Below are 16,794 nucleotides of genomic sequence, written 5' to 3'. Positions count from 1 at the left end.
GTTCCTGTTATAGAACTTCCTGATGTGCCAAAACGTCAATTCTATTGCTGAAGTTAGATTCTTGAAGTGGAATGCAGTCCCCCTTCCATTTTTCTTGTTCGTAATTACATAACAGTACCTTTGGAGATGTCAGGAAGTACTGAAATTTAGTGTACCCAATTAAATGTCATAAAAATATATGCTCCTAATTTATGGAGAATCTTGAGCGTAGATAGTTGACATTAAAATAAGGTGTTTGGTCCTTATGGTTCAATATGGCTGACACAAAGGCTGGCAAATTATTTGAGTTGTCCTATCATTTTTACATTGCTTTGAACTTTTCATTAAGAGAATTCACTCGCATATCCTTCAATTGCTACATAGTTCTAGATCTCCCCTTGCCAAAATTGGTGATGATCAGTTTCAGTTAAAACTTGAACTATGGTTTGTCCATATGTAGGAGATGTTAGGAACAAGCTTGAAATATTATACTAGTTGTTGGCAACAATGTGACGCAACAATATGAGTGTGTGCAAGAAAAAATGCACGATTGAGGAAACTTTAACCTTCACTTTTCAAAGAATAATGATTAGGAGCTGGGGGAGATGGAAGCTCTATTTCAGAAGATTGCAATGCCACGTGATTAGAAGCAGTTTTGAGGATGTTAAGGTTTGGACAATGCCAAAGGGAGACATCATTACAGTTAAATCCTATTATTCATCCCTCGCAATTTGCAGACTATTCCAGGTGTTCCCTTTGAGCATTGTGTGGAACCCTTGGGTCTTGATGGGGATTAGCTTTTTTTCTTGGGAAGCTTTGTTAGGAAGAATTCTACCTCTGGATCAGTTAAAAATGGGGGTTGGTATTTGTGGAGCAAGTGTTGTTTTTTAAAGGAGAAAAGGAATCAACAAATCATATCATCCTTCATTACCCTAAAGTAGCAATGCTTTAGTAGCTTATTTTTGCTCTATTTGGTGTTTAGTGGGTGCAACCACCTTCAATCAATGATGCCCTTCTTAGTTGGTATGGAGATTTTGTAGGGAAGAAAAGGAATTGTGGAGAGAAACTTCTTTGTGCTTATTTTGGGCCATTTGGAAGTAGTGAAATTAGAGAGCCTTTGATGATTCTGAAATGGCAGGCCAAGTAATTATGCGGTCCTTTATGTACATGTTCTTGGATTCGGTTAGAGTGCATTTAAGTTTTATTTCATTGTCATTATTTGATTTTTTTTTTTTTGGTTTGTAATTAGGGCGAGAGTGTTATTTTTTGTGTATTCCCTCTTTACAATGCATTTAGGTTTTAACTCATTATCATTCTTTGATTTTATTGTTGGGCTAGATTGTAAGTAAGGCGAGGGTGTTTTTTATGTATACCTCTTCTTTTTTGTCCTTTAGTACCTTGTATACATAATGTACACTTTTGTGTACCCTACATTAGGCACTTCTAATACAATTGATTTACCTATTAAAAAAAAGTAAATAAATAAAATAAGGGTTTCATATTTGATAGTCGCACAAAGAAATTTGATAGAAATTTGAGTTGTCATTAGAAACATCCATAGCTTTGGAAATAAAACATAAAATCTCATTGGTCAAAAGTGGATTGGCAAATTCAAGATAAAAATATGAGTTTAAGCCTGCAAAAAGATAATCAAAACATGGTATTGAATGGTAAATTGAGATTGAACATTTGTTTGTGTGTATTTTCTATTGAAGCTACTTATTCTAGCTTTATTGAGTTGTTCTTGAATTGAGTATGTGAAGCAAAATTGTTGCCGATAGTCTAGAACAATATGATTGGAAAAACTTTTAGTCCAATTCCTTCCATTGTCATAAAGGGTGGAAAGATTTGAAACAACTTACTTTGAGCTAAACATTTAAGAACTAGTAGATGATTGAACAATAATGTGGAGGATTCACTATAATTATTCCTTTAATTTGGCTAGCATAGGTGTATATTTATCCTTAGGAATTATGAACTCTTGGAAAGCAAAATTTAGCAATTCATGATCTTATTGGCTAGAATTTAGTGAAAACTTTGAAATGAGAGAAAAGACTTGATCAAGTAAATAGAAATGTCTAGATTATATTTAGTTGACTAAAAGTTGTAAAGTTTTGAAAGTTTTGACAAAGAATGCAAAAATTTGAGGATGGGCCCTTTATTTGAACTAACTTTCTAGTTAAAAGTTTTCAATTTTGTATATTTGTAGTTGGAAATTTTGAAGAAATCAAAAGAGATCTGATGTTTTAAATTGAGTCTTCTATCTACCTAAAGGTCTAGGTAAGCATAGGATGAATTAGTTTGTTATATGTATTTGAAGTTTGATTTTGGATGGATTTAAAATAGTGAATTCATGATACAACTATTTGTTACTAATAGCTTCTTGTTAAAATGGTGTCTAATAGTGTGTCATGAAAGAATGTTGTTAAAATGGCATCGATCACTAACAAGTTAAGTTCCCAGGTAGATTGATATTGGATTGGTATTAGGTGATATACACACTACACTAGTTAAAAAGCCTAGAAATTTCTAAAAATAATAATGAAAATTTTAGAAAAATAATTACACTTAGATGAAATAAAAAAAATAATAATAAAAATCATCATCTATCACATTTGATATTGTTTAAATAGTTATACAAAGCACATTCATATTGACTTAACGATAATATTAAGAATTATGACTCTTAAAACATTACAATACCCTTTTTTTTATATCCAATATTAATTCTTGACAATTGGTATCTCATAAAATTGGAGTTGTACTTTCTAAAAAAGAACTTTATTTTCAAACAAAAATAATAAAAAGAAATGTGAAAAGAACCAATGATTGTTTGGAAAAGAAGTCATTTTAAATATCTCGTTCTTAGTCATAAATTAAGGCATTTTTCTTTATTAATATAGGGAATTTGAAATAAGAGATTCTCTATTTTTTTCTCCTCCAATTCTCATTGGATTTAGGTAGTGGTTTGTGACTCCATGTCATTGTGAATCTTCAGTATTGGTGTTATGCATACAACTTGTATTGCGAGTTGGTTGATACAAGTATTTCAAATCCTGTGTTGGATCAAGATTTTGCTCAATAGCACAATACTTAACTAGTGTCTTTGTCAAATCCCAACAATGGTTGAGATGGTTATGACTTGGCCTAGATGTACTAGTCTTAGCCAATATTTTAAAAGGCTATTAAGACTTGTGTCTTGAGGTAAGGTTATGTATATTAGCATTAAGACTATAGCCTCAATATAACGTTATTGAGGCTTAAGCCTCATCTTGTTAAGGCTTCTAGCTTTGAGGTTATGGTGTTGAAGCTATTGAGATTCAAGCATCATATATTCAGAAGGTTTTAATGTGTTTAAGGACTTGATAGGTTTTTTTGTAGATATTTTTATAAGAGGTTTAAGCTTCAGTTGTGGTTTCAATAAGTTGTGCTTTTATATGGGTTTTGGTATGGATTAATAAGTGGTCTTGCATCTAAGACTAAGTTTAATTAAACCTTTCAAAAGATAAAGGCTTAGTTAGCTACTGATTAACTATTTAAATGGAAAGGAAAAGGGGAATTAAGAATATAAAAAAAGGAATTATTGATCAATGTAGTGATTGATCAAGTTTTAATGGGTTTAGGGCCTTGATAGGCTTTTTTCTAGACATTTTTATAAGAGGTTTAAGCTTTAACAATGGTTATAATAAGTTGTGTTTTTACATGGGTTTGGTATGGATTATAAGTTGTCTTGCATCCAAGACTAAGGTTAATTAAACCTTTTAAAAAAATAAAGGCTTAGTTGGCTACTGATTAACTATTTAAATGGAAAGGAAAAGAGGGATTAAGAATATATATAAAAAAAAAAAAAGGAATTATTGATCATTGTAGTGATTGATCTTATATATGATCATTATTATATTATTAGTATACAATAAGATAATGATTTTGAATAAGCTCAATTAATGTGGGCACGACGCTCAATTTAGTTTGAGGTTTGGGTAGGGTGGCTGTGTTTGGATGGGAGGTTATTGATCAATTGTCAAAAAGAAACTTCTTTGGTGCTAAGGGTACACAAAGAGCTATTACAATGTTTTCTTAAAAAAAACTGAGTACTAGCTAACCTATTCACTAGATGGGCATTCAAAGCATTTATCTAGAGTTGCTATGATTAGTAATGATATGACTCCCCTTGAAAATGAATGCTTTATAAAGAAAGTGTGGTCTCCTTGGTTTTGTTTATATCCTATTGCTAGAATGGTTTTTATAAATCTTTCGAACCATGCTCCTGGAGGTTGTTTCAATTTGTAGAAAGCTTTTTTCAACCTACAAATTTTGTTATCTCCAAAATTTTCTTTAAAACCAGGTGAAGGTTCCATGTAAACCTCATCTTCTAAGTCTCCATGCAAGAAATCATTTTTAACAACAAATTGTTGCAAATACCAATGAAAAATAGTAGTGAAAGATAACAAAACACATATATAATTCATTTTTTGCCACTTGAGCAAAAGTCTCCTCATAATCTATTTCGTATATCAAAGTATACCCTTTTGCAACAAGTCTGGCCTTATATCTTTTTAAGGAACCATCTGCTTTGTATTTCAAAGTAAACACTCGTTTACACCCAATTGATTTTTTTTCACTAGGCAAAATAACAAGTTCCTAAATTTTATTTTTTTCTGATGCACTAATTTCCTCTCATAGCTTGTACCTAGTTCTCATCCCCAAGTGCCCCATCTATTATTTATGGAATATTGATAGAATTTATGAAGGTGAAAAAGAAAAGGCTTTGTGTAGGGAAGAAAATCTGTAGGAAGACATGAAGTGTGAAATTGGGTGTTCAATGCATTTATGTGTACCTTTCTAATTGCAATGGGAAAATCTAGATCAAGAAACTAATATGAATCAACTTTTTCATTTACAGAGTAATGCAAAAATTGGATTTAGTACTTGTTTTAGGTTCTTGACCTTGCAAAGGTTTGGAAATGGGTGTTCTTCTAGAATAGACTTGTAATGGATTTATAGGATTCAAACCAGATTGTTGTCTTTCCAACTCAATTTAAGTTGATAAGTTAGGTTCAATTTTTTGGGCTTGTTAAGATTAAGTTTGTGTCATTTGAGTGTATATATATATATATATATATATATATATATATATTCTAGGTTCTATTTTGTTAATTCATGGAGAAGAAGGTTTGTTTGAGGTAGATAGAAAATATTTAGAGTTGTAAGAAATACGAAAGTCAATGAAAAATCCTTATCTTCCCTAAACACTCTCTCCTTGAAGATAATTAAGGACTCAAACTCTGAAAGAGTGGCAAATGTAACATCTATGGAGAGGAAGGTTTTTCTTGTAATTTGATGGTAACACTTATAACCTCTTTTGGTTGTTGAATATCCCACAAAGACACACTTTAGAGCACTCGAATCAAGTTTCCCCTTTTTTTAGCATGAATATGTACAAGCAAGATGCAACCAAACACTTTAGGTGGTACCTTAAAAGATCCATTGAAATTGAGATAAAACCTTGAAAGAATGTTGATTGGCTTTTGATTTCCTAACACTCATGATGGTAACCAATTTTTTAAGTATGTTGCGGTTAAAACAACTTCTCCCCAAAAGGTTTTTGGTACATTGTTTTTGGTACTCATGTAACATTGAGTAAATGCCTTTTTTTTTTTTTTTTTCCGCTGAACTACTCTATTTTTGTGAGGTGTATCTACATATGAAGACTCATCAATTACTCTTTATTTTTTTTTAAAAAAAAAAAAAAGGTGTAAGAGTTTGATTAAAATGGTCTCATGTATTATATGATTTTACCATTTTAATGAAAACCCAAAATTTTGTATTTATCATTTTGTAAAAAATGGGGAAAATATTTGTCACCTCATATTTTTCTTTCATGAGATATGACCAGGTTACTCTCATGTAGACATTGATAAAAAACACAACCATTTTTTTCATGGAAATGTTAAGGATTCTGGATGAACCCCATATATTAGTATGAATAAAAGAAAAAGGTTTAGAAGACCTTGTATTCCATAACAGAAAAGAAACACGATGATCGATGTTTGGAAAACTCACTACTATCACAATGAAAATCATTAACATTGCCCTTTATAAAAAAGGAGACATGTTTTTTAATACATTAAAAGATTGATGTCCAAGGCAAAAGTGGTGAAGCCAAATTCCGACTTTATTAGAAGGAAAATTTTTGGACAAGTAGGAAGGGATAATTGATTGTCATTGTCCTTTTTTCCATTCAAATATTCAAGATAGTAGCACCCATTTCTTTCCTAGCAAGTCCAATCATCCTCCTCGTATCATGATCCTGAAGAATACAATGTGTGGAAAAGAAAGTCATTTGAATTTTAAATCTTTGGTGATTTGATGGATGGACACAAGGTTAATATATAATTTTGGAACATGCAAAACATGCTTTAAAGAGAGAAAAAGTGTTAAATTTATTGTTTCTTGTCTAGTTATAGTCAAAGGTGAACCATCAGTTATTTTTCTGTTTCCAGAACATGGAATATAAGTGCTAAATTTTATTAAGGTGTGTGTGTCATGTGATTCATAACTCCAATCCATGAACCAAGAACTAGAAGAGTGACAACTTGAGGCATTAAAAGCATAAGAGATCATGTACTTACCTAATTAAGCTAATGAACACGGTACTTAAACGTTTTTTAGAGAGAATTGAGGAGATTTCTAAGTTTGTCATTATCTTCTTTATTGAACTCTCCAATTTTATTATTGTTGGTCTTAGTTCTAGTTTGAGAGGAGTCTTCACCATTGGTGAAGTGATCTTGACCTCTTTTAAACCCTCTATTTTTTTTTTGAGAACATGACATTTCCCATGGAACTTGAAGCAATATGTGCACCAAATGCCTTCATGGATTGACTGTCAAGGACAGATATATTCAAACCTTCCATTTTTACCAATCTTTCTGTGCATATTTTCTTTCAATCCATCATCGGTAGATTTTGTGGAAATCATAATAGAGCCTTCCAATGTTTATCGAGCATGACAATCCTATTACCTTTTTTAGCTTGAACTATTGAGAAAGTCTTATTGAGGGATAATAGGATTTCTTTTCCAAGCACTTGTACTCTGATTTGATCAACCTCAATATTAAGGCCTACCGAAAATTAAAAAATTCTCTCTTCATGAAACTTTAGATCATAGTGGCATCTTTGTTGCCCTTCATTTTATATTTTGATAATAGTCCAGTTCAAGCCAAAAACTTTTTTATAAGATTATAGTGTTCTATGACTGAAAGTGTGCCTTACTTAGTCAATGAAACCTTGGTCTTTGTTTAATAAATTAAAGTTGCATCTTTCATTTTATAGTAAGTTTAGGGAAGAGCTTCCCAAATTTTCCAAATGATTGTGAGAAACATGCATGATCACAGAGTCTTTTTAATTCACAAATTAAATTTTATATTCTTCAAGGGTTGGACCAATTCTAATCAAATGATTAAGTTTTCCTCATCATTTCATAAACGTTCTCACAATCTGCAACCATTATAGGTAATTCCTTCCATTCAATTGGTAGAAGGGATTAATATTTTGGAGTTCTCTAGTTGATTAATTTAATAGTAACTCAAAAACAATTTGAGTGGGTTTGGTCATATTTTCAGATATTTTAGACATTGTTCAAGAGAGAAAGAAAAAAAAAACTAGAAAAGATTTAGAACGAGATTTGGTCATGGAGTCAAAAGAGTAAAGAATAATGAAGGCTAAGAAGAAATTGATTAGTAAACAACAATGAATGAGATTGTTTATTATTATTATTATTATTATTACTGCAATGGGGGAAAAATGAAACTATTCTAAAAATTTCCTAGAGTGTCATCTTTGATACCATGTGGAGAGAAAATAATTCTCTCTTAATAATAATAATAATAATAAAACTATATATAATGGAGATAAGTGGCAACCACCTTTAAAAGTTTATCAAAGGCGCAAATGAGTGGGCTCTAAGGCCTAAACCTTAATTTGACACTCTTTGGATGATAATGGGCTTAGTTGGGATCTTATATAAGTCAATATGGGTTTAACCTAGAAAGTACTTTTAGAAATTAAGTTATGGGTTGAGTCAATGGTTACAAGTTACCATTTTTAGTCATTATTATTGTCATTTTCTAATAGTCTTTACTGTGGTCAGTAGTCTATCCAAGTTTGTCATTTTCAAGTTGCATTATTACTATGTCTAGTTCCAAAGAGTTATAAGTTCCTTGAAAAGTCTTATATAGTAGTTGATTAGTCTTTGGAAAGGAATCAATGAAGGAATGAATTTTCAACAACCATTTTTTTTCCTTTGTGTGATTCAAAGAGTACTTAGGTGTGAAGCCTAAGGTTTCTAGGAGTGATTCCTAAGGTCCTTTCAATTATACTCTCCTTGCATTTTATTTTTTGTACTGCATCAATATTGGCATTAGAGCCAGGGCGATATCATGGCTACACGATCTAGAAGGAGTTTTAGAAAAAGACTAACTAATAGCCAACGTCATGAGATGTTGTTTCAGATGGTGGATCAGCTTGATAGCCTCCACATTAGTTTAAGTAACGTCGAGACACGAATATCTCAACCCACTAATGAGTCATCACATGTTTAAGTCATCTCATCCATTTAATCCACTTATAGAGTTTAAGTCATCTTCTTCTCAAGTGGCTAATCCTAAAGGTAAGGGTGTCAAATGTTTCAAGTGTCAACCACCTAACCACATGGCATACAATTGTCCAAAGATGAACTTGCATATTGGGTTGGATCATGAAGAGGAACCAGAACCATAGAAGGATGAGAAAAATGAAAACTCATTTGACTATGGAGTCTATGATCTTGCTGACTTGGATGACGAAGAAATGGACATTTCTCTAGCTTCTATTGTGAGACGTATTCTTGCAGCCCCTAAAGTTGAGGAAGAAGATTGGCGCCGAACTTCTATTTTTCAAATGTTAGTCCGATGTGGGAATCAAGCTCAGAAACTCATCGTTGACAATGGCAGCTATATGAATGTTGTTTTAGCCTCCATGGTAGAGTGTCTTAAACTTCTAGTTGAGCCACACTCACAACCATACAAGGTAGCATGGATAAATAACATGTCTATTCCAATAAATCAACGTTATCTTATTTCTCTATTTTATGGTGTTTATAGTGATTTTATTTGGTGTGATGTGATCCCTATGAAAGTAGCACATATCATTCTTGGTCATCCTTGGCTTTATGATCGAGGTGTGCATCATTGTAGGAAAGAGAACACATATAAGTTCATGTTTAAGAACCAAAAGGTCGTGTTGAAACCAATGATTGCTACTGAAATGGGAAAATATCAAATTCAAAAGTCAACAAAAGTTGTTGAAGGTATGAAGAGTTCTCTTCATATTCTTACTAAAAAGAAGTTTCAATATGAAAACAAGGAAAACGGGGTTATATATGTTGTAATAATGAAAGAAGTTGACATGAAAGATGTTGGCGGCATTTCTTCTATACGTAAGGAGGTCGTTGAACTACTCAATGACTTCTCGGATATCGCTCCAGCAGATCTACCTAGTGAGTTGCCCCCACTCTATAACATTCAACATTTTATAGACTTTATGTCGGGATCTCAATTGCCTAGTATTCCAACCTATCGAATGAATCTAATTGAGTATGTAGAGCTGTGATTCGTTCCCAATTGGTGTCTTAGCTGATTCATGTCCAGCTGGTGCTCCTTGACTGAGGGAGTGATCAACAAAATTTATAACCTATATCACCATGCATTAGGATAGCTTTAGCTAATATAGCGTAGTGGCTCTAGGATCGTTCACTGGGAAGGGTTTTCAACTCACAACTGATATCAATTCAAAGTTAAATTGGTGTTTTTTCATTTCAAGGTTAGCTTAAGAAATAAAACACAAACTTTGTTTAAATAAGGTTTTGTTTAAAGCTAACTAAAAAAAGAAAGTAATGGAAATTACTTTTGAAGAAAAACATTCCTTGGAGGTTTGGGTTCACAAAGGAGGTTCTTTATGCAAAAACAGAGCTCCGGTCATTTGGTTCATTTCCTCGCATTAGAGAATTAACATATAGTCAATTCTCTAACCGGTGCTGTACAGATGCATCCTTTAAATGGATTTCAGCTCTAATTCCCTCTCACTGATACAACTTGCAATGGCTCGTGCCTCTCACCTAGCACTTGCCATTCAAGGTGATCTTTAACTTTGGACTTTCCTTCTCAAGCTTGCAAGAGATAACTAATGGATGTCTCCTTTGGAGTCCAAAAGCTTACCAAGTGTTGGCAATTCTAGAAAATCCTACCTTCAAATCACTTCCCAAAAGCTTGCAAGAGGTAAACTAGTGCATCTCCATGGACGGAGATCACTTGCTTTATCAGGTGTTGGCTCAAGTGAATTGAAGGTGTTTTAAGTTAACTAAAAACATAGAAATCATTAAAGGATCATACTTTCTCTTCATTAATGGTTGAAACCACAAAACTACTAATTCTTGCACTTGGAACCTTTCCCGGCAACCTTAGCTCCAAGGAACTAAAAGTCTAGCCACTCATTCTCTGAGGAAACTTCCTCAGAGTTTGTTTGGCTAGAAAGAAAACTAACGAGAAAACAAATATATAAAGGAAAAACAAAGCAAGTGCTCTGTAAAATATATTTCTTGCAAAATTGTACAAAGGATGCGTCTGAGAACAAGCTCCCAGATATCTCTCATTGTAAAGAAAATTACAACTATATATATGAGGTTATTCACCCTTTGTTCTTACTTAAAGACTAAGAAATCCTATGATAGGTGGGTTTCAAGGAGAGTTTGGGGATTTAGACAACAAATATCTAAAGCAAAATATCTCAAGATGTCAGTCGGAAATATCAGGAAGCTTCAAGAGAACACATGACACTGTATACTGAGAGAAAAACTCTCCGGGTAAGCGTTATCAGAGGATCCGGATATGTCTGATCGGAGAAGTTGAAACGTCCTCCTCTCCCATCCGGTTGTGAAATGTCGGCGGACGGAATTCCGGATGTGAGATATCCCGTGCCGCCAGGCTATCCGGATCAACTCCATCCAGATTCCCCCGGGTGGAATGAGCTATGTTGCAAAGGGGGACCGTCTGTGTGTGCACGGTGTAGGGACCCCTCACCCGGATGACACGGAGCGCGCAAGGCTATCCGGATCAACTCCATCCAGATTCCCCAAGAGGACATGTGGCGCGCTCCCCTATCCGGACTCCCTCAGGGAGAAGCACACGGCACTCGTGAACATCACACCCGAACGATAGCATATCCTATCCAGATATGTTGTCCGAATCATTGACTTAATGTGAGCAAGCCTTGCTACAGACCATGTTCCGCCACCATCCTGTCCGAACGCCCTGTCCGAACATCTTTTACTCCTTGCATTCCGGATTTGCTTATGGCAAAGGACTTCAAAGCTTCGGTCCTTCATGTTTCTAGGCTTTCCATTGCTTTTCCATGGATTCCAAAGAACTCTCCTCATTCTCAGATTGCTTTGGTGATCAAAAAACTATCAAAACACCAAAACTTAACACAATTTGATTAGAATTGATTGCAAGGGTCCTTAATATGTTAATTGGGTTAAAAAGTGATAACTACTACTCAAAAGTGTTTAAAAGAGTTAATTACAAGCTATGAAATAACACTTTTTGAGTAGTAATCAAGCTGAAAAGACAAATGGAGGAGTTGTTGTCCAATGGGTGTATTCACAAATGTCTAAGTCCTTGTGTTGTCCCCGTCTTATTAACCCTTAAAAAAAATGGTAGTTGGCGCATGTGTGTAGACAACCATGCAATCAACAAGATAACTATCAAATATCGATTTCCCATTCCTTGACTTGATATGTTGGATATGATGGTTGGTTCTTGCATCTTTTCAAAGATAGATCTGAAAAGTGGGTATCATCAAATACAGTTAAGGCCTAGGATGAGTGGAAGACTATTTTTAAAACAAATGATGGTCTCTATGAGTAGTTGGTCATGCCTTTTGGCCTCTCTAATGCTCTTATCACATCCATACGCTTTATGAATCAAGTACTTCAACCATTTACTGGCAAGTTTTTAGTTGTTTACTTTGATGATATTTTAATCTATATTAAGACTAAGGAAGATCATGTGTCCCATTTGCGACAAGTTATGAGAATCCTTCGACAAGAGAAAATCTACATAAATTTTAAAAAATGTTCCTTCATGACCTTAGCTATTGTTGTTTCAACCAAAGGGATAGAAGTAAACCTTGATAAGGTGAAAGCCATCCTAGAATGGCTAGTTCCTAGCAAATTGCAAGAGCTACAAAGTTTTCATGGATTGCCTACATTTTATTAACGTTTCATCAGAAGTTTCAACACTATTATGGCTCCTATCACTGATTGTATGAAGAAAAACTAGTTTGTTTGGACTAAGGCAACAACAAAGGCTTTTGAAGAAATACAGAAGAGACTAACTTAAGCACTTTTCCTACAACTTCCCAATTTTTCAAAAGTATTTGAAGTAGCTTGTGATACATCAAATGTGGGAATTGGAGGTTTGCTTAGTCAAAAAGGGCATCGTATCACATTTTTCAAGTAAAAATTGAATGAAGCAAAGCAAAAGTATTCAATCTATGATAAAGAATCCTATGTTGTGGTTCAAACTTTGCGCTATTGGCGTCATTATCTCCTTTCAAATGAGTTTGTTTTATATTATGATCATGAAGCTTTCAAGTATGTTAACTCTCAAAAAAAGCTTAACCAACCTCATGGGAAGTGGGCCTCCTTCTTACAAGAATACACCTTTGTTATTCGACATAAATTTGGTGTTGAGAACAAGGCAATTGATGCTCTTAGTCGAGTGGTGTATATTCTTTCTTCTATGGCTATACAGGTTGTAGGATTTGATTTGTTAAAATAGGATTATAATTCTTGCAAGGATCTCAGCATTATATAGATGCCTTAGCAGTAGGGAATGCAAAAGCATATCCAGATTTTTCATTGCATGATGGATACCTCTTCAAAGGGACCCACCTTTGCTTACCTAACACATCACTTAAGATCAAGTGATATGGGAATTGCATTCTGGAGGAACAATTGGTCATTTTGGAAGAGACAAGACGATTGCAATGACAGAAGATCATTTTTATTGGCCAAGTTTAAAAGAGATATGGCTAAGAAAGTTTCTAAATGTCGCACATGTCAACTATCAAAGGGAATGAAGAAAAATATTGGATTTTCCATGCCACTTCCGATGCCACATGAGCCATGGAAAGACCTAAGCATGGATTTTGTCCTTGGTTTGCCAAAAATGTTCAGGGGACATGACTTCATATTTGTCGTGGTAGATTGTTTCTCTAAAATGGTGCACTTTAACCTATGTTCAAAGACTTTGGATGTTGTCCATGTTGCTAAATTGTTCTTCAAAAAGATTGTCCGACTTCATGGTTTACCTAATATTATTATTTTGATCGGGATGCAAAGTTTATGAGTTATTTGTAGAGAAGCTTATGAAAGATGCTAAACACAAAGCTGAAATTTTCTACAACTTTTCACCCTCAAATTGACGGCCACACAGAAGTTGTTAATCGAAGTTCAGGTGATTTACTTTGTTACCTAGTTGGAGAACATGTTACTAGTTGGGATCATATTCTTCCTATGGTTGAGTTTGCATACAACAGTTCAGTAAATAGGTCTATAGGTCGCAACCCCTTTAAGATCATGATTGGCTTGCTTCTTAGAAAGCCTATTGATTTAGTTCCATTACTGATGGAAGCATGGCCAAGTGTTGAAGTTGATGCTTTTAGTAAGCATATACATGATTTACATGTCAATGTTCAAAAAAATATTGCTCTTAGCAATGAGAATTACAAGGCACATGCTGATTTAAGAAAGTTTGTTGATTTTTAAGGAAGGAGATATGGTTATGGTAAGGATAAGGCCTAAACAATATCCTAAAGGTACATATAAGAAACTTCACTCAAAGAATGTTGGTCCATATAGAGTGCTCAAGAAAATTAACTCAAATGCTTATGTTGTTGATTTTCCAGAAAATATGGGTATTAGTAATATCTTCAACATTGAGGACCTCACTCTATGTTCTAATCCTAAAGATGTTATAACTAATGGTGGCCCCAATGCCCCTTTACCACCAGCTCCTTGTTTAAAGGAGGAAATTGAAGATGTTATTGATCACCAAATTGTTTCAACTAGAGGAGGGGGCTATCAAAAGTATCTCGTCAAATGGAAAGGAAGACCACTTTCAAATTGCACATGGATCACAGATGGGGAATTTCAACACTTGAATCAAAAGCTTTATGAGAGATTTCATGCCTTCAACTTGTGAGGGTTGAGTTTTTCTAAGCCGAGGAAAGTTGATGGAGACAAGTGGCAACCACCTTTAAAAGTTTATCAGTTGCATAAGGGAGTGAGTTTCAAGGCCCAAGATTTAATTTGACACTCTTTGGATGATAATGAGCTTAGTTGGGATCTTATATAAGTCAATATGGGTTCCGCCTGGAAAGTACTTTCAGAAATTAAGTTAATGGTTATATGTTACCACTTTGAGTCATTATTATTGTCATTTTCCAATAGTCTTTAATGTGGTCAGTAGTAAGTCTAAGTTTGTCATTTTCAAGTTGCATTATTAATATGTCTAGTTCCAAGGAGTTATAAGTCCCTAGAAAAGTCTTAAATAGTAGTTGATTAGTCTTTGGAGGGACATGATTTTCTCTTACTAACCCAAGATTGAAAAATAAATTGGTTTTGAGAGTTTAGGTAACGCAAAGTATAATGATTTTTAAGCTTTTTATGCAGTAAAAAGAAATTGAAACACACACACACACACACACACACACACACACACACATGTATGTATAGTAAACTTATATAATTTTCAAAATCTTAATTTTCCAAAATGAATTTTCCAATGTCCATGATTTAAACGCTCAAGCACTTGATAAGTATGTTTTGCCACTTTGGACACTTTAATGCCTTTAGGTAGTGTTAAAGCACTCACAATCATGCCTTAAGCACTCTATGTGCTTGAATAGCAAATACGAGCACTCCAAGTACTTGAGTGGCATATATGAGTGCTCTAAGCGCCTAAGTAATGGATGCAAGATCTCTAGGCACTTGTGTGGTAGATGTGACTCAATCATAAAATCCCATTTTTCAACTAAACACCAACTTTTTAAATTCTCTAAAGTCCACTTTATACCAATTGTAAAAGTCAATACCCTTTTCATAATTATCTGTACTTGCATTGTTTCCAAGTGATTTTATAGCAACCTTGAATCTTCAACAAAGTGTAAATTATATAAAAATATAAAATATTTTAAACTAAGATGAATGGAATAAAACTATCAACTCGATCTAATTAGACTAATTCACTAACAATTTATAAATCTCTCGTTGATACTTTCGCTTCTAAATTTTTAAATTCATTTTTCTAGAATCACTAAATCTACATTACCAACAATGACTAGTTGTACTTTAGTTGGAAATTGTAAAGAAGTTTTATCACTAAATTGGAAGGAACATAAATTATTTTGAAATGGGGATTTTGGGTAAGGTAACTCATAAATCAATCTATAATTTTGCATTTAAAACATAATGTGTAGTTCATTCTACAATTCCAAAGATTATTAATTACAATATGAATGTTAATCCTATTCTTATATTTTGAATCATCTTAAATCATAAATTTTGCAAGTTGAGTGTGCTTTGCATAATTGAATGAGAAGTTGAATATGAGTTATGTAAGTGATTTATGTGCATGATGTGTAAACTAGACTTGATCTTTATTTCATCATCTTATTGATTATGAACTATGTTCAAATAAATATTCCAAGGAATATTATACCTTTTATACATTTTATTTACTTTGAAAAGGAATCCATAATGTTAAAACTTTCTATAATAACCAAATTTGTGTTTATATTACAAAAATATATAAACATATAGTTTAAACCCTTTTTTGATTATTTTTATTTTTGATTATTAATATTATACTTATGCTCTAGTTCTTCGAATCTCAAAATTAACAAACCATTCTCATCAATAATGGTTTGAAATCCAGAAACTTCAATCTCCTTGTCACTAAGACTACTTTTATTTTTTTTTATTTTTATTATTATTATTTAAGATTGTAATATCTTTCAAGGAGATGTCCTATCCTTTGAGGGAGTGAAGGAAGATACATGTGTTTGGCTTGGGTTTAGGGGGTGTCCATTGGAATTCTCAATTCCTCAAGCTTTTAAAGATTATCATCTTGGTGTCACATTTTTTTTTTTTTTTTATGAAAAAATGTGCTCTAGGAAGTTAAAAAATCTCATATCAGAGTTTGAGACATGTCCATGAAAGGGTTATTTGGTTAAAAGGGTTGTTATAACATCTATATTTGCAAAATTAACCCCTGTCTTTAAAAACGTTAAAAATGATCCTTGTAGGACAAAAAACCCTTTTTTCTTTTGTTTCCTTTTCCTTGGAATACACCGTCATTACTCTTGTGTGAAACTCCAATCTATTTTTTGCACTTTCAAGTTCTTCACTTTTTGAAATCAATCACCCTTCAAATTCTTCTCCGTCATTTAGTTTCAAATGTAGAGAATAGAAACCCCTTTGAAAATTGTAACAAACCTCTCTCACTTCTCATCTCTCTCTTAATTCAAACCATCAAAATTTTCCTTTTTCTTTTAGAGGTAAAGAATGGAAACCCTAGAAAACCTTCATCACTTCTTATTCCCTTCTTGATTTAGTTGTATTTTCATCTTTGAAAATGCTTCATGCCTAATCTTCAAGTAAGAAGCAAAAAATAAGTTTTTGAAAAGTGATAAGAAATAGAGAGCTTCAAAATAACA

Source organism: Vitis riparia, chromosome 7, assembly GCF_004353265.1.
Source record: "Vitis riparia cultivar Riparia Gloire de Montpellier isolate 1030 chromosome 7, EGFV_Vit.rip_1.0, whole genome shotgun sequence".
In the NCBI taxonomy this organism is placed as follows: Eukaryota; Viridiplantae; Streptophyta; class Magnoliopsida; order Vitales; family Vitaceae; genus Vitis; species Vitis riparia.
The sequence above is the reverse complement of the archived record's forward strand: the minus strand, read 5'-3'. Positions refer to the sequence as shown.